This window comes from Sorex fumeus, unplaced genomic scaffold (genome assembly GCF_029834395.1).
Source record: "Sorex fumeus unplaced genomic scaffold, SorFum_2.1 ptg000131l, whole genome shotgun sequence".
In the NCBI taxonomy this organism is placed as follows: Eukaryota; Metazoa; Chordata; class Mammalia; order Eulipotyphla; family Soricidae; genus Sorex; species Sorex fumeus.
This window is the reverse complement of record NW_026606188.1, coordinates 16755636-16781726: the sequence shown is the minus strand read 5'-3', so window position 1 is coordinate 16781726 and position 26091 is coordinate 16755636. Positions and strand designations below refer to the sequence as shown.

The 26091-nt window shown below is 39.2% G+C and overlaps 1 pseudogene; it reads right to left on the bottom strand.

The window, feature by feature from the left end:
• Positions 1-1708: 1708 nt before the first annotated feature.
• LOC130046186 (heterogeneous nuclear ribonucleoprotein A1-like) lies at positions 1709-2899 on the bottom strand (annotated as a pseudogene).
• Between the last annotated feature and the right edge of the window lie 23192 nt (positions 2900-26091).

Below are 26091 nucleotides of genomic sequence, written 5' to 3'. Positions count from 1 at the left end.
TTGGGGTGGAGGGAGAAGGGAGTGGACCAGAAGTGACATAAGGAGATCAGTAGAGGGGGAAAGAGAGATAGAACAATATTTAAATAAAAATAGAAAGATGAAATCTAGAAATGTAATATCTTTATTGTGAATTAATATTTATTATAGCTATAATTGTCCCTTTTATTTATTGTAATACTTTGTATCTAAAATTCACATTTCAGGGGCTGGAGCACTATTACAGCAGGTAAACCGCTTGCCTGAAGATCAGAGTTTCCTCTCAGGACTCACACATGTTCCACTGAGCACCATCCAGACTGATCCCTGGACACCACTTGGTGTGGGCCAAAAAGCAAAATAAAAGCTTTATGATTTACATTTTTTTGCTATTGCTATAGCTACTTCAGTTTTCCTTTGGTTAGTATTTCCATGGTATGGGCATTTGTATCTTTTTACTTCTCATCTATTATTTTTCCTTTATTACTTTTTTTGACGCTAAAGTTTACATTTTATTTTGTCTGAAAATTTTTATACATTTAATTGGATGTATCTAGATCACTTACTACACTTGATAAAATTGTAATACATTTTGTTTAAACCTATCATGGTACAATTTATCATATTATCAGTTTTTGTTGTTTTTTTTGCTTTGTTTTGGGGCCTCGCTGGTGCTGCTCAGGCTTAGTCCTGACTTTGAGCTCAGGAATCACTGCTGTGGGTCAGGGACTTTAAGGGGTGCTGGTAATGAAACCCAGGGCCTCTGCATGCAAGACAAATGCCCTATAAACTATACAATCTCTCCAGCCAAGTTTCACCATCATTCTTCCTTCCTTTTGATTACTACATTCATTCTAGTTTTATCATTCTAGTTTTATCATTCTAATTTTCTTTCACTACCTTATTGATTGTAAAATTTTTGTCATACTTTTACCATATCTTAGATGTTACAAAAAGCATCTGGTTGTTTGCTTTATATTTTATTTTATATTACCGGCATTTTATATGAGCATTACCGGGAGGCCTTGAGTTCAATCGTGATTCTTGACTAACCAGGCTAGTCATTTGATCCTGGGTCTCATGGATGCAGTGGCTCTTGGGCCCTGTGGTGCCAGGGACCATCCAGAGTCCTGGTGGTGTTCAGTTCCTGAATCACACCCAGGAGCTCAAAGGCCATGTGGAGTCAGAAGTCAAACCCAGGCAGCTGCATGCATGCCGGGGCCCTAATCCCTGTGCTATTTTCTTGGATCTAGTTTCACTTTTTTTTTCAAGAGGATATTAAATCGTTTATTGATTACATATGATAATGGATGATAAACAAGCTTCATTCCCATCCATAATTTTATCTAGTACCATAATACAATTTTTATATATCGCATAGGATGTGCCAACAATCATTAATAACCAAATAAATTTCATTGACTCTGCTTGGGTGACCCCTTTAATGTTGAACTCCAGGTTCACAACACAGTAACTGTCAGTTCAGCTACACCAAGATTTCTGAAGACAACGACTTCTCTGCCCAAGCAGGATATAAATAAATTTCAAATAGAACCTGGCATAACCCTGAAGAATTCTAACTTCACATTGTTGGGTTAAATTTACCAAGATGGCTCCAGCACATAAAAAAAGACACATTTATTCAGTCATGATCAGACCATTACATTTAGCAATCAACAGCATGGGTGTAAAAAAAAAAAAAAGTCTACATTAAAACCCTTTACTTGGAATGCTTTACACTTTCCACGGAACAGAAACTAAAATAACTTGTAATACAATGTTACAGATACAGTCCTTGAGTGTTGGCCCATAGACATGAGTACTGTCTAAAGCATGTCTTCTTTGTAGCATCTAGGCCCTGCCACCACTGTGCTTGGCTGAGTTCACAAATCTGTTGTAACCTGTAACTTCCCTGTCACTTCTCTGACTCTCCTCTCCTGCTAACCTTTGTTTCCTGGCAATTAAAACCTTCTGCCACTGCCATAGCTGCTGCTACTGCTGAAACTACCATAGCCACCTTGGTTTCATGGTTTAGTGAAGTATTGGCCACCACCTCCATAGGGGCCTGAGCTTTGGCCTCCAAAATTTTCTCCCTTCATGGGTCTAAAATTTGAAGACTGAATGTTGTAGTTGCCAAAATCATTGTAACTTCCACCACCTCTGAAATTGCTTCCATCATTGCCAAATCCATTATAGTCATCCCCACTGCCACCATATCCACCACCACCTCAGCTGCCACCAAATCCACCTCGCCCACTGAAGCTTTCTCCATGACCAAAGTTGTCATTCCCACAAAAACCACCTCCACAACCACCGTCAAAGTTTCCAGAGCCTCTTCAACCTCTTTGGCTGAATGAAGCACTGGCCATCTCTTGTTTAGACAGGGCTTTCCTTACTTAATAGTTATGGCCATTGACAGTATGGTACTTCTGAATGACAATCTTGTCCACAGAATCATGGTCATGGAATGTCATAAAAGCAAAGCCTCTCTTCTTGCCACTACCTCTGCCAGTCATGATTTCAATCACCTCAATTTTCCCATACTGTTCAAAATAATCTCTTAGATGATGCTCTTCCATGTCTTCTTTAATGCCATCAAGAAAAATCCTTTTCACATTTAAGTGGGCACCAGGTCTTTGAGAATCTTCTCTCGAGACAGCCTTCTGTGGTTCCACAACTCTTCCATCCACATTGTGTGGTCTTGCATTCATGGCTGCATCACCTCCTCCACAGTGTTGTGTGTGATAAACCCAAAGCCTCGGGAGTGCTTGGTGTTGGGATCTCTCACTACCACACAGTCCGTGAGCTTGCCCCATTGCTCAAAGTGGTTTCTTAGGCTTTCATCGGTCGTTTGAAAGCTCAGCTCTCTGATGAAGAGCTTACACAGCTGCTCGGGCTCTTTGGGGGACGCGGACTTCGACATGATGGCTGTAGGAAAAGAAACCTCGAGGATGCTAACTCTGTGGAGTCGGCAAGGAGAAAGGAGTAACTTAATGAATGAATCTCTAGTTTTACTTTTTTTTCCGGTCTAATATAACAGTAATCTTAGTCCTTCTGAGAAAATGAAAGACACTAATAATACTTTGAATCCATTTCCTACTCTTCCACCTTTTGACTCATTACTTTATATTTTAAGCATTCTATATATTTTAGGGATTTATTTTTGGCATATTAAATAAGACATTTGTGTTACTGGTTTAAACATCAATATTAATTTGCATTTACCGTATTGGTTTTTTGGTTCTCCTTAAACTCTCATATAATATACAGAATTACTTTCTTATTGAATATAGAAATGTTCTGATATGCCTTTCTTAATATGTGGGTCTGTTGAAAATGATTCTGTTTACATATTGGAAAAGACTGTTATTTATTCCAAAACACTCTTTGAAGGAATTCAGTGCCAATTCATTGATAGCATTGGCTTATGATATTGTGAAACTTCAGGATTTCAGTTTTGTACCTCTACGATGTGTGTAAGATACACCAAAGTCCCAGTGACATTTAGTGACAAAAATGGCCCTTCTGTTCATTCTTGACAAACACTCTCCCCTTCCCCTCTGGTAAACAACTTAACCAAATCTAGCAGTTAATTCTGTTGTTTCTTAGTTGTTAATTTTTCTTAATACATCATATTTCAAATACGAGTGATCCCCTCTAATAATTTCCTTTCACATTTCACTTTGTATAGTTACTTCAATTTCTATCCATTTTATCTCAAAGGGCATGCTTTAATCTTTTATTTAAATGACAATTTAATATTTCAATTTAATATTTGACTTAACAAATGCATGCCATAGTTGCTATGTCCAGTCACCTGTTGATGGCATTAAGTTAATTCTATGTTTTGACTATTGTGAATGATTATACAATGAACATAAATTACAAATAACCTTTCAAATTACTGTTTTCCTTTTTAAGAGTCCTGGGGAATTTTTTCATGTTTCTGTGACTCTTGTCTGTGTGCTCTTTGAAGAAGTATATATTTATGTCTTTCATACATTTTTATATTGCGTTGCTTGTTTTTGTTGTTGAGTGCACCATGTGTTCTCTAAATTAACCTCATGCCAGATGTAAGAGGTGCATATATCTTCTTTCAGTTGTCAAGCTGCCTTTTTGTCTTTCTGGTAGTTAATTTTTATTTATTTCTATATACAGGCATTTTTATAAAATTTAATTCCATTTGCTTTTCTCCTTTTTTTTTGTTTTACTTGCCATAGGAGTTGAGTCTCCAAGTATATCTGTGGTGTTGACTTCCTGAAGTCTGTCAACTCTGCCTTCCTCTGTGAATTATATGGATTCTATATCTATTTGTATATCTATTTGTAATTATATGGATTGTATATCTTAACATTTCTATATGTTAAGACAGCTGAGTAGTTAAACTACTTTCAGGTATCTCATATATGGTGTCAAGTAGTTATCACAATTCATGTTTCTGCATGTAGTTGTTTTCCAAAACAATTGTGAAAAAGGCCTTCATTCCTTCATTTGATACATTTGGCTTCTTTATCATAAAATAGGTGAAAAAACTTTTCACGACTATTTTGCAACTTAGAGGATTCTGTCCTTTATTTTAATTAAGACATAGCTGACACAAAGAACCATTTAAAGTGTGCTGTATAGCCTATTAAATTAGCTTACTTCTATAAGATGAACATAGTTACCATAGCAATCATAGTCAAAATCCGTCACCCCAGATACATAGCAAAAAATAATAAGTTTTACCATATGATGAAGCTCTTTGAGCACCTTCCTTATTCTTTCCCTCCTTTGTCCCCAATCTCTGGTAACAGTAATCTCTTTTTATGAGTTTTGAATATGTAATTTTAATATTCTATATATAACGAGCTGGCTGGAGTGATAGCACAGCGGGTAATGCATTTGCCTTGCACGTGGTCGACCTGGCCGACCCGAGTTCAGTTCCCCCGCCCCTCTCAGAGAGCCTGGCAAGCTACTGAGATGGTATCTCGCCTGCACGGCAAAACCTGGCAAGCTACCCGTGAAGTTCGATACGCCAAACACAGTAACAAGTCTCACAATGGAGATGTTACTGGGCCCGTTTGAGCTAATCAATGAACAATGGGAGGACAGTGCTACAGTACTACAATATAACTGAGAACATATAGTATTTATCTTTATATCACTTGGTTGGCAAGGCTTCCTTAAGACCCTCTAATGCTGTCACACTAATAGAGTTTCCATCCTTTATATGACTGAATAGCATTTCAATTTTATATATGCTATATATGTCAGAGGGCTGGAGCAATAGCACAGCGATAGGGCATTTGCCTTGCGTGCAGCCAGCCTGGCCAAGCCAGGTTTGATTCCTCTGCCCCTCTCAGAGAGCCCGGCAAGCTACTGAGAGTATCTCACCTGCGCGACAAAGGCAGGCAAACTATCCGTGACATATTCGATACGCCAAACACAGTAACAACAAGTCTCAAATATGGAGACATTACTGGACCCGCTAGAGCAAATCGATGAACAATGGGAGGACAGTGACAATGATATACGTCAATGGGCACAAAGGTTGTTTCTAGGATTTGGCTATGTTTTTTGGCTATTTTTTTAAAAAAGCTATTTGTCTTCATACTGCTCTTTGAAGGATATGACTTTTTATGTTTCTTAGTTGCTTTTAGGGCTGGAGCAATAGCACAGCAGGTAGAGTGTTTGCCTTGCATGCAGCTGACCCAAGTTTCATTCCTCCGCCCCTCTCAGAGAGCCCGGCAAGCTACAGAGAGTATCTCACCCACACGGGAAATCCTGGCAAGCTACCCGTAATGTATCTGAAATGCCAAAACAGTAACAATAAGTCTCACAATTCGTTGTGAGACGTTACTGGTGCCCACTAGAGCAAATCGATGAACAAGAGGGCAGTGAAGTGCAATGCAGTGCAGTTGCTCTTAAGATTATTTTCTGGATAAAGAAACTATGGTACTTATACATATGGAGTAGTACTCAGCTGTAAGAAAAGATAAAATCATGTAATTTGCTCTTATGTGGATAGATAATGCTGAGTGAAATTAGTTGAAAGGAGAGGGACCGATACAGAATAATCTCTCCCATGACGAGAGGTCAGGAAATATTTTCTTCCAATCTATGTGTATGTGTGGGGGGTGTCTTCTTATCCTTGTCATCATTTCTTTTGCAGTACAGAAGTTTCTTATTTTGATATAATTTTGTTTGTTTATCTTTGCTTTAGTTTGCTTTGCCAGAGCCATTGAATCATTGAAGAGACCTCTAGATTCAATGTCATAAACTCTTCTATGTGTTTATGTGTTTTCCTCCATATAACATGGATTCAGGTCTAATGAGATATTTAATTCTTTTGATTTAACTTTTTTGCATAGTTTTAGAAAGGGATCAGTTGTTTCTATGCATGTGAATAACCAGTTTTCCCAACACCATCTGTTGAAAAGGTTTTCCTTGGCCCACTTCATAATTTCTGTTATTTTATGAAAGATTAACTGACCATATATCTGAGAATACAAACTTACTCTCCATTATATTCTATTAATCTCAGATTCTGTCCTTAAGAGGCAGAACTACAGGTACATAACACTATAAAGTTTGAAGTTGAGGAAAGTTTTTTTTTTAATTAGAATGTCTTTGACCTAAGAGTTTGATTTTATCACTTCTCTTGTATCACTTGTCATTTCATTGATCATCAATTTGCTTGAGTGGGTGCCAGTTATGTCTCCATCCATCCCTGCCATGTGCTAGTGTAGCCAATGGCATCTGCTTACTCCAGGAACACGAAGAGCATCAAACCGTTCATTCAGGGTCTTGACAAAGAAGTCGACCATCTTGTAGGATGGTGGCCAGGTGTTCTTTTGAAAACAATGAGATATCATCTCACACCACAGATTCAACACACATTCAAAAGAACAAATCAACCAGTGCTGGCCTTGGATGGAGAAAAAGGGGTGCTCTTTCACTCTTTGTGGGAATTCTCACTAGTTCTGCCTTTCTGGAAAACAATATGGACAGTCCTTCAAAAGCTAGAAATTGAGCTGCAATAACACTTCTGGGAATATATCCTGAGGATGCAAAAAAGCACAGTAGAAATGACATCTGTACCTATATGTTCATTGCAGCACTGTTTACAATAGCCAAAATCTGGAAACAACCCACATGCCCTAGAACAGATGACTGGTTAAAGAAACTTTGGTACATATACCCAATGGAAAACTATGCAGCTGAAAGGAAGGATGAAATCATGAATTTGCTTATATAGACATGGAGAGTATCATGCTAAGTGAAATGAGTCAGAAAGACAGGGACAGAGACATAGAAGGACTGCACTCATTTGTGGAGTATAGAACAACATAACATGAGGCTGACACCTAAGGATAGTAGATTTTGTGATCCAACATTTGGTCTATTTTGGAGATAAATGTGTATTTTTCTTTGGGGGATGAAAAGTTATATATACATACATTTACACACATACACACACATATATATTCCATTTATCTCTTCAAAGCCAGTGTTTCCCTGTTGAGTTTTATTCTAGTTGCTCTACTTAGAGGTGCTAAAATGGTGGTGAAGTCTCCAATTACAATTGTGTTGCTGTCAATATCTATTTCAGGTCTTTGGGCAGTTGTTTTGAATATTCTGATAGTCCCTCTTTGAGTACATGAATGAGTAGTAATATGAATCCTTCCTGATGTAACTCTTAACGATTAAGAAATGAGTATCTTTGTCTCTTATAACACTTTTTTGTTTGAAATCTACACTGTCGGATTGAATGGCCACCCTAGCCTTTGTAAAGGAGTTGTTTCTTGAAATATTGTTTTCCAGTTTTTGACTTTGATCCTGTTTGTCCTGACCATTTGAATGCATCTCTTGCAGGCAGTGAAGTTAAGTGCCGCTTCTAATCCACTCTGCCACTCTGTTTCTCAATCACGTCATTGAGTGAAATTATTGCCATGGATTTTGGGGCTATCTTTCTGTCTAGGTGTGCTTGTCATATTTTTCTTGCTTCTTCCTTGCATCTGTTGCAGACTTGAGGTGATTCTTTCCCTACTTATGCCCCACCCACCCTGCTGGTGAGCTCTGTGGGGGAAGAAGCTGGGGGTTGCTGTATCCCAGCTCTCTGGGCTCTATGCTATAAAAACCTGATTCATTGTTCCTCATGGGATAGAGAGAAATAAAACATTGTATTGTGCAGTTTCATTAGCAGCCTCAAGTGCTTCTGGACAAAGTGAGGTGATGACACCTGTCTGTGAGGCCCTGGGTGGCCTTGGTAGCTAAGGGTCACACCAGCTGGGACTGAGATGAAAATTCTTGTCTCTTTAGACTGAAATATTGAAAATTTATGACGTAGTTTTCTGTTGAGGTTCTTTCCACTTTTGTCCCCACACAATTTAAGATTTGTCAAATGCCTCAGAACTGAAACAGTTGATTATTGAATTATTTCTGTAAGGTTTCCGGAAAGATTCAGTGCTCTTCCTGAAACTCCAATTACTGAAGTCCAAACTCCTTTTTTATACTCTTGCTAGTGACCCCAAGTTTTCATTCGTTCTAATGCTTTGATACTCCCTGTGCTGGCTTCAAAGTCTATCATCTCTTCAAAAGCAAATTCGTCCAGCTTCTAATAAATTCTCACTAGCAACAATGTGTTCCCATACCAACCCACTAATACCTAGAATAAACAGACTTTTTTAAGCCTTTAAACATACCCCAACACCTTCGAAGCCTTCAAATATTGTGTACACTATCTCATGATATTTAGTCTGTAGTGTGGGAATTTTTTAGCATCAGTGCTCTCCAGACCTTCTGAGTAGTCACTACTGAGACTGGTACACAGCATTGCTTCTATAAATAACTGTTCATTGGACTTGTCACTAAATGGCAAACAACATTCTTTTCTTTTAATTTTTCGTCACACCCGACGATGCACAGGGGTTATCTCTGGCTCATGTACTCAGGAATTACTCCTGGCAATGCTCAGGGGACCATATGGGATGCTGGGAATTGAACCCAGGTCAGACACATGCAAGGCAAATGCCCTACCCTCTGTGCTATTGTTCCTGTTCCCAACATTAATTTCATTAGGAAGCTTTTTAATCCTAATATTTCTCAAAAGAGGGTGTAAATTAATAAAAAGGAAGTTATGGAAGATATATTGAAGTTATGGATATAAAATAACTTTTTATCTCTTTGCCTTTTATTTAATATTAAACTCTTGGAAATAAATAAATACAATTATTTCCATTTTATTATTTCTTTTAAAGTATACTGGTACAAAGAAAAACTAAGAAATTTTGTTTGAATATTGATTGTTTCTTTTATCTTGACTAAGCATATGAAAATGGTATAAATAAGTCAGTAAGTCAGAGACTTAACTCCCTTTAAGTAATTTTTCTTTTATAACTGATCATAGCTGCAGGTGCTCAGTGTCCCAATCACTTGCTTAAGTACATCAACTAGCTTTAAGGACATACTTACATAACTGGAATTAAACTTTTTGATTTATGCATGGTGTCCAGTCCAGCAGAATTCTAGTCAAGTTACTTCACACCAAAGATGAAGTAGGTAGACAGTTATGGAAAGGGCCTTCAAGGCAATGAGTTCTTGGGAAGTAATAAAACCAATCAGCCCCAATGTGCTAAGAACCCACCTTGCAGGCACAGGGACTAAGGCCTGATGAGACTGACTCCTCTCAGACCAAGAGAAGGATGGACTTTCCCTACAGAGAGGACAAACTTCAGCAGAGACAAAAAAGACTTATAATTAGGATCTGAAGAAGGATCACAAAAAGTTCAAAGCTCTTCTTTTATGACAATGCCTGCTCAGCTCTTACTTCCACAGAAAACTCCAGGCCAAGGCAACCTAGAAATATCCATAGAAAGACTGTTCCTGGGAGCCATTTAAGCTTTCCTTTGGAGAAGCTTAAGATCTTTCTTGGGCACCTCTCTCTCTCTCTCTCTCTCTCTCTCTCTCTCTCTCTCTCTCTCTCTCTCTCTCCCCTTCCTCAAAATTACAAAATAAAACTTGTTTTTACTTTACTACTAGTCTCCTAGTGAAAATTCTTTTTCTGTAAGGAAAAGACAATGGAGCTGACAGGCTTAGGAAAGGCTTAGGAATCACTTCCCTTTCCTGCAAAGAGCTCTTCATGCGGTGACCTCACTCTCTCTGTTTGTTCTCTCTCTCTCTCTCTCCCACACACACACACATACACACACTCACTCGTTCACACACATTCTCTCTCTTTTTCTCCCACACACCTTGGTAACTACGAAGATAAGTTACTTTCAGAGAGGTCAATTGCTACAAGGTATCCTCCATGTATCACATAATATGATATGATTTTCTATAAAATACACTTTGGATAATATTTAATGTTTACAAAATTAGGTTTTCTGACACTAAAAATCTAAAAATTAAAGAAAAAGAACATCTATTTGTTTCTAGACAATCAAATAGAAATATGACACATGGAAATGTGAACAATAAGTTCTTTTTAAAATCTATTATTATTGAGCATCAATATGTTTTACAGTTTTTCCTCTACCAAAACAATGAGAATATTAAACTTGGGGAAATATTTGTGTGATTCAGACTATTTGTTGAATGGAGTACTATGTAGCTGTTAGAAAAAATGGAGTCATGATTCCCACTCAGTGCCTCTCTTTCAAAACACAGGACCCAAAAGAAGAGAGAGAGAACAAGGGGGAATGCCCTGCCACAGAGGCAGGATGGGATGGGGGTCATGGGGGGTGGGAGGGATGCTGGGACCCTTGGTGGTGGAGGATGGCCGCTGGTGGAAGGATGGGTACTTGATCATTGTATAACTGAAACCCAAGCACAAAAATTTGTAGGTCTATAACTGTACCTCATGGTGTTTCACTAATTAAAAAAAAATTTTAAAAATGGAGTCATGAAATTTACATACAAGAGGTACTACATGGAAAATATCATGCTAAACGAAATGAGCCAGAAAGAGAGGGACAGACATAGAAAGATTTGATTCATCTGGGGAACATAAAGTAACAAAATAAAAGGCTAACACCCAAGAATAGCTGTGATAAATACCAGGAGGTTCACTCCATGCCTTTGAGGCCAGCCGCACACTCCAGGGGTAAAGGCAGCTCAGATAGAGAAGGGAGCACCTGCGAAGATCCGCCCAGGATGGGAGATGCATGCTGAAAGTAGACTATAGACCAAACATGATTGCCACCCAATGCCTCTTTTGCAAACCACAGCACCCAAAAGGAGAGAGAAAGCAAAAGGGAGTGCCTTGCCACAGAGGCAGGGTGGGATGGGGAGATAGGGGGTGGGAGGGATACTGGGATTGGTGGGCTGAAAAACGGGCACTGGTGTTGGGATGGATACTTGATCATTGTATAACTGAAACCCAGAAAAATATTTGTAAGTCTACAACTGTACCTCATGGTGTTTCACTAATAATAATAATAATAATAATAATAATAATAATAAAAGACTATTTGTTGAGCTCCAGGAATAAGCCCTGTTCACAGCTTGGTATAGTTCCCTAAACAATACAAAAAATGAACAATCACCTATAGCTGAAAATATCTTCACAAGAATATCAGAAACTATACAGAAATTATCTTCAACTTGTGTCATTAAAAGTTGGGAGGCTTTTAATAACACAAGTTTAAATTTACTATAAAGCTAAAATAATTAAAATTGAGGTACTTGAATAAAGACTGAACATAAGATCAATGGAATGGAATTTGGAGCCACAGACAGAGCCTCTAATATATATATATATATATATATATATATATATATGATCTTAAAGTTAATCTTAAAAAGGGAGCAGAGTATGAAGCAGATTGAGGAAATCCTCTTATATAATTAAAATTGGCAAAATTTCCAGTCTATATTAAAAAAGAGCTTAGACATTTTTTCTGTTTCACACTAAACACAAAATTTAATTTAAAATGGATTAAAAACCTCAATATCAGACCTGAATCCATAAATTATATCGAGGTAAACCTAGGCAGAGTATTCATGACATTAAATTTAGAAGCATCTTAAATTATTCAATGCCATTGACCAGCCAAATGATAGCAAAGGAAAACAAGTAGGAAAAAAATTAAGAAGTTTCCACATAACACAAGAAACAATTACAAGAAAGAAAAAAAAATCACAGGCAGGAAGAAAATATTTGCCCATCAATTTTCTAACAAAGGCTTAATATCCAAGAGATATGAAGCACTTATAAGACTTAAGAAAAAATAAATTAATTCTATCAGAAATTGGGAGAAGAGACTACAAAGAAGACATGTAAGCAGTTGGTATGTATATGAAAAAATGTTTTGCATTTCTTATCATTAGGGAAATGCAAATAAGAACAATAGATGTCACCTCAAACCAATGAGGCTGGCACATATAGAAAGTGGCAAAAGTAACCAGTGTTTCCATGGAATCAAAGAAGGAACCCTTAGCCACTGCTGCTGGATATGTGGACTGGTTCAATTTTTTTAGGAAACATATGACACTGTCACTGTCCTCCCGTTGTTCATTGATTTGCTCGCGCGGGCCCAGTAACTTTTCCATCGTGAGACTTGTTACTGTGTTTGGCATACTGAATACATCATGGGGAGCTTGCCAGGCTTCAGCATTCAGGCGAGATACTCTCCATAGCTTGCCGTGCTCTCTGAGAGGGGCGGAGGAATCGAACTCGGGTCGGCCATGTTGGCTGCGTGCAAGACAGGCGCCCTACCTTCTGTGCTATTGCTCCAGCCCTGGAAACATATGAACAGCTCGAAATACTAAGAAGTGAACTTCCATATTACTGAGTAGTTCCACTTCTTGGCAGTTAGTCACAAGGAGAAGAACAGATACAGAATGCTCTCCCTTATGCGTAAAAAGAAACTTGGCAAGGGAGTAACAAATGGCCAAAGGCAACAGAGCCTGAGAACTAGTCTAAGGAGCTGAGCCTACAAGGTTCGTGGGTATATGTTAAATGGGAGAACACCCTGGTGTGTAGCTGCTACACTGCTGTGTGAGAACCTATCATTAATGATACTAGAAATCAAAGTACTAAAATAAATAACTTTTAAAAAGTAATTTCTATGATATCTCCTCAGTTAAAGCAATGGTTATGCCTATTTACTTGAAAAAAATGATAATAAAGAGTTTTGTTAAAAAAAAAAGTCTTTTCCTTTTTTTCAGCATTATCTTAGGTAAACTTCATTCATTAAACTACTGAGTTATTTTATATGCAAATTTATAAATGTATCAAAAGTGCACAGTAACACATTGAAAATGTTTACAAATTTCTCTTTTAATATTTTAAATCGTTAGTGACTTCTAAGCACACTACTAAATTTCACTCATTTATTTCCATTTTAATAAAAATTAATTTTCAGTATTTACTTTTATTGTAAATCTTGCCTTTCAAATGTGCTCAAAAGGGACAATTTTTTCTTATCTAAAAAATCACAAAGGAGATTTGAAATATAGAAAATTTATTAGGTCCAAAAACTTGCAATGACAAAAAACTGTTTAAATTGCTTTAATCAACATCAGTAATATATTATTTGGTATTCCAGGAAAGATAACTTCGTGCTTATTAGTTATTTTAAGATTAATGTAAAAGAAAAGCTTAGATTATTCTTCTCTAATAAACTCATGGAATTAAGTAAGATCGGTTATTTCCCATCTATTATGTATGTGCTAAAATTGGGCATGATATAAAGAATCTTTGAGTTTCTAATTTTTAACAAAGAGTCAACAACTAAGAAGTGTAGGATTTTATTTTTGAGTTATTTTTAAGCTAAAGTCTATATTCATTTACATGAAAATTTTTTTCAAAGACAAATTAGTTTGAATTACCTTGCATTCAATCTTGTAAGGACAAAAATTTACCATCCTACATTTTTGAAAAAAATACAAAGAAGAACAACACTTTCCATGTAATGAATTCCCTAGCACACTTGCTCCCTTTTTTCTAGCCAAGAGCCACATCAAAGCTGGATCTCACTGAAGATCCAGAACTGAGCATGCTGAGGTGTAGCTGTCCCGCAGCTACTTGAACCCTGGGGAAGTGGTCGCTACACCTAGGGCAATGGGTGCTCAAAGGTTGCACACTTAGTATGACCAAGACAGTCACCCATATGGGCCATAGACCCTTAGTCACATGACAAAGTTTATTAGGAGAGGCAATGGTTGAGTGGAGGCTGAAGGAATGTACCTACAGGCACTGATGGACAGGAAAAACTGCTGGAACTCTGTCCTTGAGACTCTAAGGCAGAGACAAGGTTGAATGATTGTTGACACCCAAAGATGTCAGCAATATTTCAAGCTTCAAGAATTGTATTAGGGAGAACTCTAACACTGGGGGTCTATTCTCACTGCAGAAATCTGTCTCTAAAGCACATAAACAACTGCCCACCTTATTTATAAACACTTATTTAGGTCAGGCTCGGTAGATTCCACCGGTTGGTTTGTGGGAGCAGAATTTGAGGACCTATTTAAATTCATAATAAAAAACTATTTCTTTTCTTTGAAAAATAAAAGAAGAAAATTTGGGGTTGGCATGAAAATACAAATAGAGTTAGAAGATCTGAAATAAATACTTAATATTATTTCCCTGACAGGTCGATAATTCAAAGCTAACCTCAAAACCCTTTGATCTCAAAGGTGTAGCAAATACACTAATTCACCTACGACAATAACACTTGGAAAAAACTGGTTTTCTTCCTTATCCTTCTCTATGTTGCCTGTGAAAACTGTCATTTTGCACAAAGGAAGATGAGCACACATAGACCTAGTATCCCTAATGGGAGAGCTCTGAAAAATCTTGTCTTCTCTGGGTGTGTCATATCCTTTTTGGTGAAGAAAGAGTAGGACATATTCCCTTAAAAACAGAAGACATTTTCTCGCTGTCTCTCTGTTGTAAACACTTACATAATTTGTATATGAGTGTAGAAAACTTGACTCATGTATTTCTAAGGCATTTGATTTATTAGTAGACTTGCAACATCTTCCAGACATCATGCACAAAAATCAAATCAAAATTGATTTAAGGCCTCAATGCCTCGATATCAGACCTGAGTCTGTGGGAAATTGCCCCCCTAACAAAAACCCAAACTTTTGGGAAATTCCCTGGGTAGAACAAGTTTAGATAGCTTAAACCTGATGGTGGCAAGTGTGTGGAAAGAACAGAATAAAAAGTTTAGGTTAACCTGGATATTCAGGACAGCAAATGTGAGCCAGAAGACTGAACAGGAATTTATGACTTTATACTATATTTTATTTATTTATTTATTTGTATGTAGGTGTACTGCTATTTATTCAGCCACTGATTAGCTGATTGAATTGTGCATGAACTCCACCTTACTTTTTTTTTCATTTTTCAAATTTTATTTATTGAATCACCGTGAAAGCAGTCACAAAGCTCTCGGGTCCAAGTCTCAGTCATACAATGAAACACCCATACCTTCACCAGTGCCCATTCTCCACCACCAAAAACCCCAGTATACCTCCATCCCACACCCTCCCCCTGCCTGTGGGGCAGATGATTTCCACATTACTTTCTCTCTCTCTCTCTCTCTCTCTCTCTCTCTCTCTCTCTCTTTCTCTCTCTCTCTCTCTCTCTCTCTCTCTCTCTTTCTCTCTCTCTCTCCTTTGATCACATTCAATATTTTGACATCAGACCCACCATTATTTATTTGATATTTTACCCCAACACTCAGATCTGCTGAAAAGGCAACAGTAGACAATTTTGTGTTCTATTGCCAGTTATGAATAACATATGATGCCGTGTGGCTGCAGTAGGGCCACACAACTTTGAAATTCCGAAATTTTAACACTTAAATCGGGAGAGATTTCTGCCAAATTCTGCTAGGCTCTGAGATTTGCTCCTGAGTCTCTGGGATCATGGCTGTTAAGCAGCTTGATCAGGAGCCAGAAAGGCCATTTGTGGGTGATGACTTGGGGTCTCATTAGGGTGGGGAGGACAGGCCCGGCTCCACCTCCATCCCATGAGGCCCAAAATTTCTCGTCACTGTGGGCCGAGTCCTGACTGTCCAATGGCCTCTGGAGGATGATGGCCACTGAGCAGCCAGGGGGAAGCAGGCAGAAGGACAACACCCTTTCCCCCCTGGGGTGGCCCAGCGACAGTAACCTACTGCAGGGTCCGGACACATGCCAAAAGCCACTGGGTTTCGAGATTTGTTTCTGAGTGTCTGGGGTCATGGCCATTGAGCAGCTTGATCAGGAGCCAGAGAGGCCATTCATGGGCGATGACTTGGGGTCTCGTTTGGACGGGGAGACCAGGACCGGCTCCACCCCCATCCTGTGAGGCCCAACAAGTTTCGTCACTATGGGCCCAAGTCTGACTGTCCAATGTCCTCTGGAGGATGATGGCCACAGAGCCGCCAAGGGGGAGCAGGTGGAGAGACAACACCCTTTCCCCCCTGCGGTGGCCCAGCGACAGTAACCTACTGCGGATTCCAGACGCATTTCTGCCAAAAGCCACTGGGTTTCGAGATTTGTTTCTGAGTCTCTGGGATCATGGCCGTTAAGCACCTTGATCAGGAGCCAGAGAAGCCGTTCGTGGGTGATGAGTTGGGGTCTCGTTGGGGTGGGGAGGATAGGACCGGCTCCACCCCCATCCTATGAGGCCCTGTGTGTCTCGTCACTGGGGGCCCAAACCTGACTGTTCAGTGGCCTCTGGAGGATGGCGGCCACTGGTCCGCCGAGGGGAACAGGCCAAAGCATGAAACCTATTCCCACCTGGGTTGGCCTAGCACCAGTAACCTACTGCAGGGACCAAACTCATTTCTGCCAAAAGCCGCTGGGTTTCAAGATTTGTTTCTGAGTCTCTGGGATCATGGCCATTAAGCAGTTCAATCAGGAACCATAGAGGCCATGCCTCCAATTATATAGCTGAGCCAAAGGTGGTTTGTGGGTGTGTTTCCCACATACCAAACTTTTGGCTGTTTACTTTCTTGGTAAACTTTGCCCCAAGTTTTTGGGTTCTGGCCAAAGGCACAGCAGTAATTTTGGGGTATATGGAAGTCTGAAGGCGCCATCAGGCTGCTGATGCACTCACCTCACAGGTACAGATTGACCTGCTGGCTGCACCATACCCCCGTATAGTGTATTTTAAAGGAACATGATGATTTACTTCATAAATATCCTAGACCCTGCTCATAAATTACCTCGTAAATTTTGGTGTTCCTACTAACTGTAATATATATTGCTTTAAAAAAAATACTCTATTTAAACACCGCCATGGTTTACAAAGTTGTTTATAATACAGTTATTAAGGGCTTCCAATGTTCTAACACTAATTCCACTACCAAAGTGACCTTCTCGCCACATCTGTTCACATTTACCGAAACCCCCTCGAAAGCTTCCTCCTTAGCAGGCACACAATAATTTATTTTATATTTCTTGTTGCGACTAAATGACTTAAGGAATTATAAAAAAAATTCTTCAGTAAAAGAAAATATGTAAAAATCATCCATTATATTTCACCATGGGCTTAAGTCTTTATCAAAGGATTTACTAAGATGTTTCTTGCTAATTGAGCCTTCAGTGTTACTGTTTTTGTTTCTTGAGTTTAGTTGGCTTCTATGATTTTTTCCCATGTAATTTGGTGTGCTACTGCTGGATTTCAGTATGATGAAGTTGGAGGTGTCACAAAACTGCATATGTTAGTAACATACTCAGTGCCATGTGCTGAGTGAGAAGTTTGCCCTGTTCTTTGAAGTTCTTTTAATACCACTTACAAAAAATGGTTGAAGGCTCTGAATTCCCTAAGCTGTTCCCTGTCCCTGAAGCTCTTATGGTTCCTTCACGTCTGAAATTGCTGTCCCTGAAGCTCTTATGGTTGCTTCAAATCTGAATGATAATTTAGCTGGATAGATTATTCTCGAGGACGTGTTGACTTCATTTAGTTTTTGTACTACTACCCCCATCCCAGTCACTTCTGGCTCATTGAGGCTCATTTGATAGATCCATTATGAATCTTACAAAATTCCCTTTGTATATAAGTAACTTTACTGATCTTGCTGCTTTCAATATTCTGTCTTTATCTTGTAATTGGAACCCAGAACACATGGCTGCTTCTCCTGGAAGGGAGCATAAAATGAGCATAAAGTGAGGCTCCCATAACCATGCCACCAGACTCTGTGCCAGGCTGTTTTCACTCGCCTCTCAGAGAGCCCGGCAAGCTATGGAGAGTATCCCACCTGCACGGGCAGAGCCTGTCAAGCTCCCCATGGCATATTCGATATGCCAAAAACAGTAACTATAACAGGTCTCATTCCCCTGTCCCTGAAAGAGCCTCCAATCATTGGGAAACACAGGAAAGGAGGGACTTGTACAAATAGAGATATTACTGGGGCCTGCTCAAGTAAATTGATGAACAACAGGGTGACAGTGATACAGTGATCTTGAAATTTGTCATTTTGAGAACAGTGTAGGATGCAGAAGTTCTCTTGTCGTATCTTTTACATATCCATTTTATTTAGTCTCTTAACATCCTAGTTCTTCAGTGTTGTTTTTTTCAAACTTAACATTGACTTTTTTTTTTTTAAAGAATTCACATAAGTAGTTCTTTAGTTTTGAATTATTCTCATGATATTTTCAGGATACATTTCTTACCAGAAATTCTATCTAGGTGATACTGTATCTCAATTATAGCTTGTCAGGTAGCTCATGTGTTATTCAGAAGTTATTTTAATCACATTTCAAAAGTATGTGTCTGGGGGGCTGGAACAATAGCAGAGCGGATAGGGCATTTGCCTTGCATGCGGACGCATCCCGTATAGTCTCTCAAGCACCGCCAGGAGTAATTCCTGAGCGCATGAGCCAGGAGTAACTCCTGTGCATAACCGGGTGTGACCCAAAAACCAAAATAAAAAAGTGTCTGGTTTATCAAATTTTTCTATTTGCTGTGAATTTGGGTCGATAGCACAGCAGTAGGGCATTTGCCTTGTGCCAGTCAGCCCAGCTGAGCCGGGATCGATTCCTCCACCCCTCTCGGAGAACCCGGCAAGCTACCATGAGTATCTCGCCCGCACAGCAAAGCCTGGCAAGCTACCCATAACATATTCAATATGCCAAACACAGTAACAAGTCTCAAAATGGAGACGTTACTGGACCCACTCGAACAAATCGATGAACAACAGTAGGACAGTGACAGTTACAATATTTATATTTATAAATATTTATAAATAAAATATTTAATATAAAACATTGTATATTGTATAAATGATACAATATACATTGTATAAATGATATAAGTAGAAATATCATACCATTTTCTGTAACTTCCACTGTTCTCACATCACTAATATTTCCTGTCTATGACATATTTTTTTCTGTATGTGATATATTCACTATTCTAATCATTCTTTCTAAGACACAAATACACACATATCTGACACACACACACAGATACTACTTTTAACATTTATACAGTTGAGTGTCCCATAAAATTATTCCATATAAGTTAATGCATGTCTCCTCCAGCATTTCCTCTACTATGTAATATGTAGCTGGGTCATACTTTTTCCAACCTATTTCAACCACAGAGTCATGTCGGTTGTTTCTAATACTTAGCTACCAAAAATAGTCAATTACAAGCCCCATGCATTTTTTTCTGTAGTTGTATTGTGAAATATGTGGTTTATAGACTAAATGTTATGAAGATTCTTCTCGGCACTAGAGAAGTTATACTGTTTTTCATAAATAGTTCCAGCTATAAACAAGAGGTCACTGTCTCTGTTTTCAAGCTTCCAGTTACTGCCAACCTACTATGTTAAAAGGCCATTTACATATGTCAGCTACACATAAACATTCCTCTCCATATTTAGGAGTTATTTATTTATTCCTTTTTCACTCCTACTCACTTTTCTCATGTGTGCATGAGACTTCTTACTCCTTTTCCTCTCCACATTTATGAATTCTTTTACTACAGTGACTAGCGCTTGCACATTTAGTTTCAAAATTTTTATTTGGTTTTGCCCATAGTGTTTTTCTAAAAATTATTATGTAATACCTAGAAAAAATACTACCACTTGGTATAGTCTAAATTATCCTTTGTTCCTGTATATTTGAATTTTGAGTCATAATCAGAAAGCATTTCATACATTCAGTTCATAGAAGAACTTTTCTCTATTTTTCTACTCCTTTTATGATTTTGTTTTATTTTAATGATAAGAAAAACTTGTCCAATTTCTTGTTATCTGATAGATCTCTAACCAACTGGCGTAAATTTCTTTCAAATGATTTGTTTTAAAAAATCTACCTATTCTGCAAATTCTGTAAGATGCAATTTTAATTATATTCTAACTTTACAAATACAATCTCCTTCTGGACATCCTATTTATTTTTCTATGACGCTAAGTAAACATTCATGGCTACTACTGTCTTGTTTCACTTTCTGATGTAGTGGCCTTTTTTTCTATTTTCTTAGTTTTCTCTTCACAAGTTGCTATTCATTAAGCCTCTCCTGACCACTCAAAAGGATATTGAAGTAACTGCAGCCAACAAAATTTCTAGTGCTATTAGGGTTCAATTACATTTATAAATCTATGGAGAATCCATTTCTTTATTAAAATATGTTTGTGCCTCTGAGAAAAAAACTTTTAAATATCAGTTTATTGCTGCATCTTTTATCTTTTGTATATATACACAATATTTTAATTACATACTTTCCAAATTTTAACTTGATCACTTGACATACCGTTACTCATCAATTTGCTTGAGTAGGCGCCAGTAATATCTCCATTCGTCCCTGTCGCGTGCTAGTGTAGCCCAATGGTGTCTGCTCATTCCAGGAACATGAAGAGCCTCAAACTGATCATTCAGGGTCTTGACAAAGAAGTCTAACCATCTTATTGGTGGGCAACCATGTGATCTTTTGACATTCTGTGGAATCCAGTTGGTAATGGCTCTAGTCCAGCGGTTATCTCCAAATCTCATTACATGTCCAGCCCATCTGATTTTTGACGCCTTGGCAAACGAGACAGTGTCCCTGATTCTTGATCATTGAAAGAGGTTGGAACTCCGGATTCTTTCTCTCATTTCAGTGAAGCTTGATACTCCAAGCATAGCTCTTTCTATTCTACTTTGGAGATACAAATAGCGTTCTCATCCTGTTTTCGTGAGGCCCAGGTTTCTGAGGCGTATGACAATGCAGGATGAACAGTGGAATCGAAGAGATACGCCTGGAGCCAGAGGTTCTTCATCCTCTTAACTATTTATTTGATGCTGTTGAAGGCATTCCAAGCTGCTCTCTTCCTCCTGTGCAACTCAGGTGACCGGTCATTCGTCATGCTGACATCTCGACCTAGGTAAACATAACTGTTGCATTCGAAGATGTTCATTCCATTGAGAGCGAATAAAACATCAGGAACAATACCGTTTCTCATAAACATTGTCTTCATGAGATTCAGCTGGAATCTGACATTTCCACACTCATGGTCGAAATCAGCCAACATTTGTGCCGCTTGGCTAATGTTTGGTGTTATTAGAATGATGTCATCAGTGAAGTGGAGGTGGTGTAGTTGCCAACCGTCTATCTTTACTCCCATTCCTTCCCATTCCAGTCATCGCATGATGTTCTCGGGTGTGGTACTAAAGAGTTTTGGTGAAATGGTGTCACCCTGCTGAACCCCTCTCTTGACATGGATGATCACTTCCTTGTAGAATGGCGAGATCTTGGTAGTGAATCCATAATACAGCTCACTGAGGATCCTGATGCATTGAGTTTGAACACCCTGTTTGGCTAGGGCTTCGATGACCACTTCAATCTCAACAGAATCAAAGCCTTCTTTAAATCAATGAATGTTAGAACGATAAGCATCTTGAACTCCCGAGAAACCTCAATGAGCTTGATTATCATGTGGATATGGAGGTTCAGCACCTCTATGATTGTGTAAGGAATGCCGAGAGATATCCACAAAAAGATGCCTGTCTTTGAAAACTCTCAAGCTCATTCGCCAACATAGCTTGGCGCAAGCCTCAGTCAACCACATGCTAACATCTGAGCTCACAAAGCAGTGTAGAGAAGCTATAAAGGACGATATCAAAGATAAAAGAGCAGCAGTGCTGGCAGATGTGGCAGAAGCCGGGAAAAGCATTTGCAAGGCCCGCCTGTGCTTTGCCAACTACAAGACCAAGATGACTGCCCTCCAACGTCCTGATGGAACTATCACATCTTCCGGAAGGGCAATGCAGAAGATTATCCATGGACTTCTACTCAGATCTGTTAGATAGCCACATCCACCTGCCCACGTACCAAATTCTGCTGGATGGATATGTTGTTCCCAATGTTCTCCCTTCTGAAATTCGACACACCATTTCACCAGTAAAGAAGCGAACAGCACCCGGCCCAGACAAGGTCAGACCCAAACACCTGAAGAACCTGCCATCAGTACTCATCAATACACTGGCTTGGCTCTTCACACACTACTTGTCTAAATGCAAGGTTCCCTCCCAATGAAAAACCAGCAGGACTGTACAATTGCATAAGAAGGGAGACATTCACGACAGTGCCAACTATTGCCCTATCTGCCTGTTGTCTGTCGTCTATAAGCTGTTCACTCGAGTCATTCTGAATAGGATTGGCAGAACACTAGATGAAGGACAACCATGCGAGCAAGCCCGGTTCTGAAAAGGATTTAGCACTATTGACCAAATTTTAACATAAGTATTAATTTAATATATATAACAGTTGTCTATATTTAACAATTAATATTAGTACAACATAAATTTACAATATGAAATTAGAATACAAGATTACATTAAAAATTGCTATCAGAAAACATGACTTATAAGATCCAGAGGATTTTCAGGTGTTATGGTTATTAATAATAATTAATTTGGGGTGGAACAACCATAACTATTAAAAGGTATTTAAATTCCACCTTCTCTTTCCCATTTGAATCAATGCAAATGCTCTTGTAACAAAAGAGAAATTTAAATGTGATCGCTAGTGAGTTCTTTCAAATCTTTAAGGAGAACTTAATGACAAATATTTTGTACTCTTTCAGCAAGTCAAAGAAAAACAAATACTCCAAAAAGGTTTATATGAGAAAAACATTACCGTGTTACCAAAAGCAAACAGATAGTAAATAAAAGGAAAGCTACAGACCAATATCCATGATGAACATAGATGAAAATATCCTCAACAAAATACTTGCAAATTGAATCCAATAACACATCACAAAAATATATACTATGACCAAGTGGGATTCGTTCCAGGAATTTAAGGATGATTTAACATGTGCAACTCAAACATTGTAATAAACTATATTAAAACGAGGTAAAATAAAGATCATATAACCATATCAAATGATGCAGAAGAAACATTCAACAATGTCTATCATCCATTTATGATAAAACTAAATAAAATGGAAGGTGAAGGAACTTCCCTCAATATAGTGAAAGCCATTTACCACAAACCTTCAACAAACATAATGAAAACACTATAAAAACAGGTCAAGACAAGGTTCCCCACTCTCACCACTTCTACTCAGTATAGTTTGGAAGTATTTGTCATAGCAGTTTAGCAAGGAAAGATATTAGGGGCATACAGATAGAAAAGAAGTCAAGCTTCTCTATTTTCAGTTGGTATGAAACTGTGATCAGGTGTAAAAAAATCTACAAACACACGCACATGCACACACATGAGCGGGCGCCAGTAATGTCTCCAATTTATCCCTTTTGAGTGCTAGTGTAGCCCAATGGCATCAGCTTGCTCCAGGAACACGAGGAGCATTACACCATTTGTTCAGGGTTTTGACAAAGAGGTCTGATAATCTAGTAGGTGGGCAGCCATGCATCCTTTTGACCTCCTACGGAATCCAGTTGGTAGTAGCTCTAGTACAGCCTTTGTCTCTAAATCGCATAACATGTCGGACACATCTGATTTTCGATACCTTGGCAAACGAGACAGCATCCCTGATTCTTGATTGTCAATGGAGGGCAGAACACCAGATATCTTCTCTCACTTGAGTGAAATATGATATTGCAAGCATAGCTCTTTCACTTCCTCTTTGCAAGACCCAAATAGCGTTCTCATCCTGTTTTCGTAGGGTCCAGGTCTCTGAGGTGTATGTTAGTGCAAGAAGAACGGTGGAGTCGAAGAGTTGTGCCTAGAGCCAGATGTTTTTTGTCCTCTTAACAACTTCTTTGACACACTTGAAAGCTTTCCACAATGCCCTTGTCCTCCTGCGCAGTTTTGGCATCAAGTCATTCCTCATATTAAATTCTCGACCCAGGCACACATAGCTGCTGCATTCAGAGATGTTCACTCCATTGAGAGCAAATGGAATATCAGGAACAAATTCATTTTCCATGAACATTGGCTTGGCAGCTGACCTTTCCACACTCATGGTCAAAGTTGGCCAGCATTTGTGCCACTTGGCTAATGTTTGGTGTTATTAGAACTATAGCACAGCGGTTGGGCATTTGCCTTGCACGCAGCCAACATGGCCGACCGGAGTTCGATTTCTCCGCCCCTCTTGGAGAGTCCGGCAAGCTACCGAGAGTATCTCGCCCGCACTGCAGAGCCTGGCAAGCTCCCCGTGACGTATTTGATATGCCAAACACAGTAACAACAAAGTCTCCAATGGAGACGTTACTGGGCCCACTCAAGCAATAGATGATCAACGGGAGGTCCTTTACTTTTACTTTACTATTAGAACAATGTCATCAGTGAACCAGAGGTGATGTAGTTGCCAACTATCTATCTTCACTCACATTTCTTCCCATTCCAGTCATCACATGACATTCTCGAGGGTAGCACTGAAGAGTTTTGGTGAGATGGTATCACCCTGCCAAACCCCTCTCTTGACGTCAATGGTCACTTCCTTGAAAGGGGTGAGATCCTGGTGGTCAATCCATAATACAGCTCACGGAGGATCCTGATGTACTGAGTTGAATGCCCTGTTTCTCTAGGGCTTTGATGACCGCTTCAGTCTCAGCAGAATCGAAGACCTTTTTTAAGTCGATGAACATTAGACAGAGTGGCATCTTGAACTCTCGAAAAACCTCAGTTAGCGAGGTCACTGTGTAGATATGGTCAATTGTGCTGAATCCTTTCGGAACCCAGAGTTTTTACATAGTTGTCCTTCATCTAGTGTTCTGCCTGTTCTATTCAGGATGACTTGAGTGAACAGCTTTTAGATGATGGACAGCAGGCAGATTGGGTGATAGTTGCCGATGTCATGGATGTTTCCCTTCTTGTACAGTAGTACAGTCCTGCTTGTTTTCCATTGGGATGGAATCTTGCATTCAGACAAGTAGCATGTGTAGAGCCAAGCCAGTGTATTGACGAGTACTGGTGGCAGATTCTTCAGGTGTTCGGGTCTAACATTATCTGGACTGGGTGCTGTACACTTCTTTACCAACAAAATAGCGTGTCGGATTTCAGGAGGGAGAATGTCAGGAACTACATATCCATCCTGCGGAATTTGGTATGTGGACAAGTGGACATGGCTATCGAAGAGATCTGAGTAGAAGTCATGGATAATCTTCTCCATTGCCCTTCTGGAAGATGTGATAGATCCATCAGGATGTCGGTGGAAGTCATCTTGGTCTTGTAGTTGGCGAAGGACAGGTGGGCGTTTCAAATACTTTTCCCGGTGTCTGCTGAATCGGCCAACACTGCTGCTCTTGTCTCTTTGAGGTCTTCTTTTATCACTTCTCTGCACAGCTTTGTGAGCTCAGACATTAGCTTTTGATTGCCTGAGGCTTTCACTAAGCCCCACTGGTAAATGAGCTCCAGAGTTTCCAAAGACAGGTGTTTGTGGCTTTCCCAATCTTGGTGTTCCTTGTGCAGTCATGGAGGTGCTGAACCAGTCGTTCGTATTCCTTGTTGATGCTGTCAATGACGGCATCTTCCCATGTTGCTGCAATAGTGCCAAAGAGCTCCCTGTTGGTGGTCATTCTGTGAGTTCTCTTCTTAAACACTGCAGCCCTTCCTCCCCGCTCCATGAAGTAGAATTTTGCATGAAGAAGAAGGTGGTCTGATCCCATGTGAATTTTGGGACAACTGCAACATCAGCAAGCAAAACCATCGATTGAATATGATGTGGTCAATTTTGTTGTGGATCTGTCTCCTGGGAGACTCCCATGTGCAACATTTAGATTCAGACTTCTCGAACT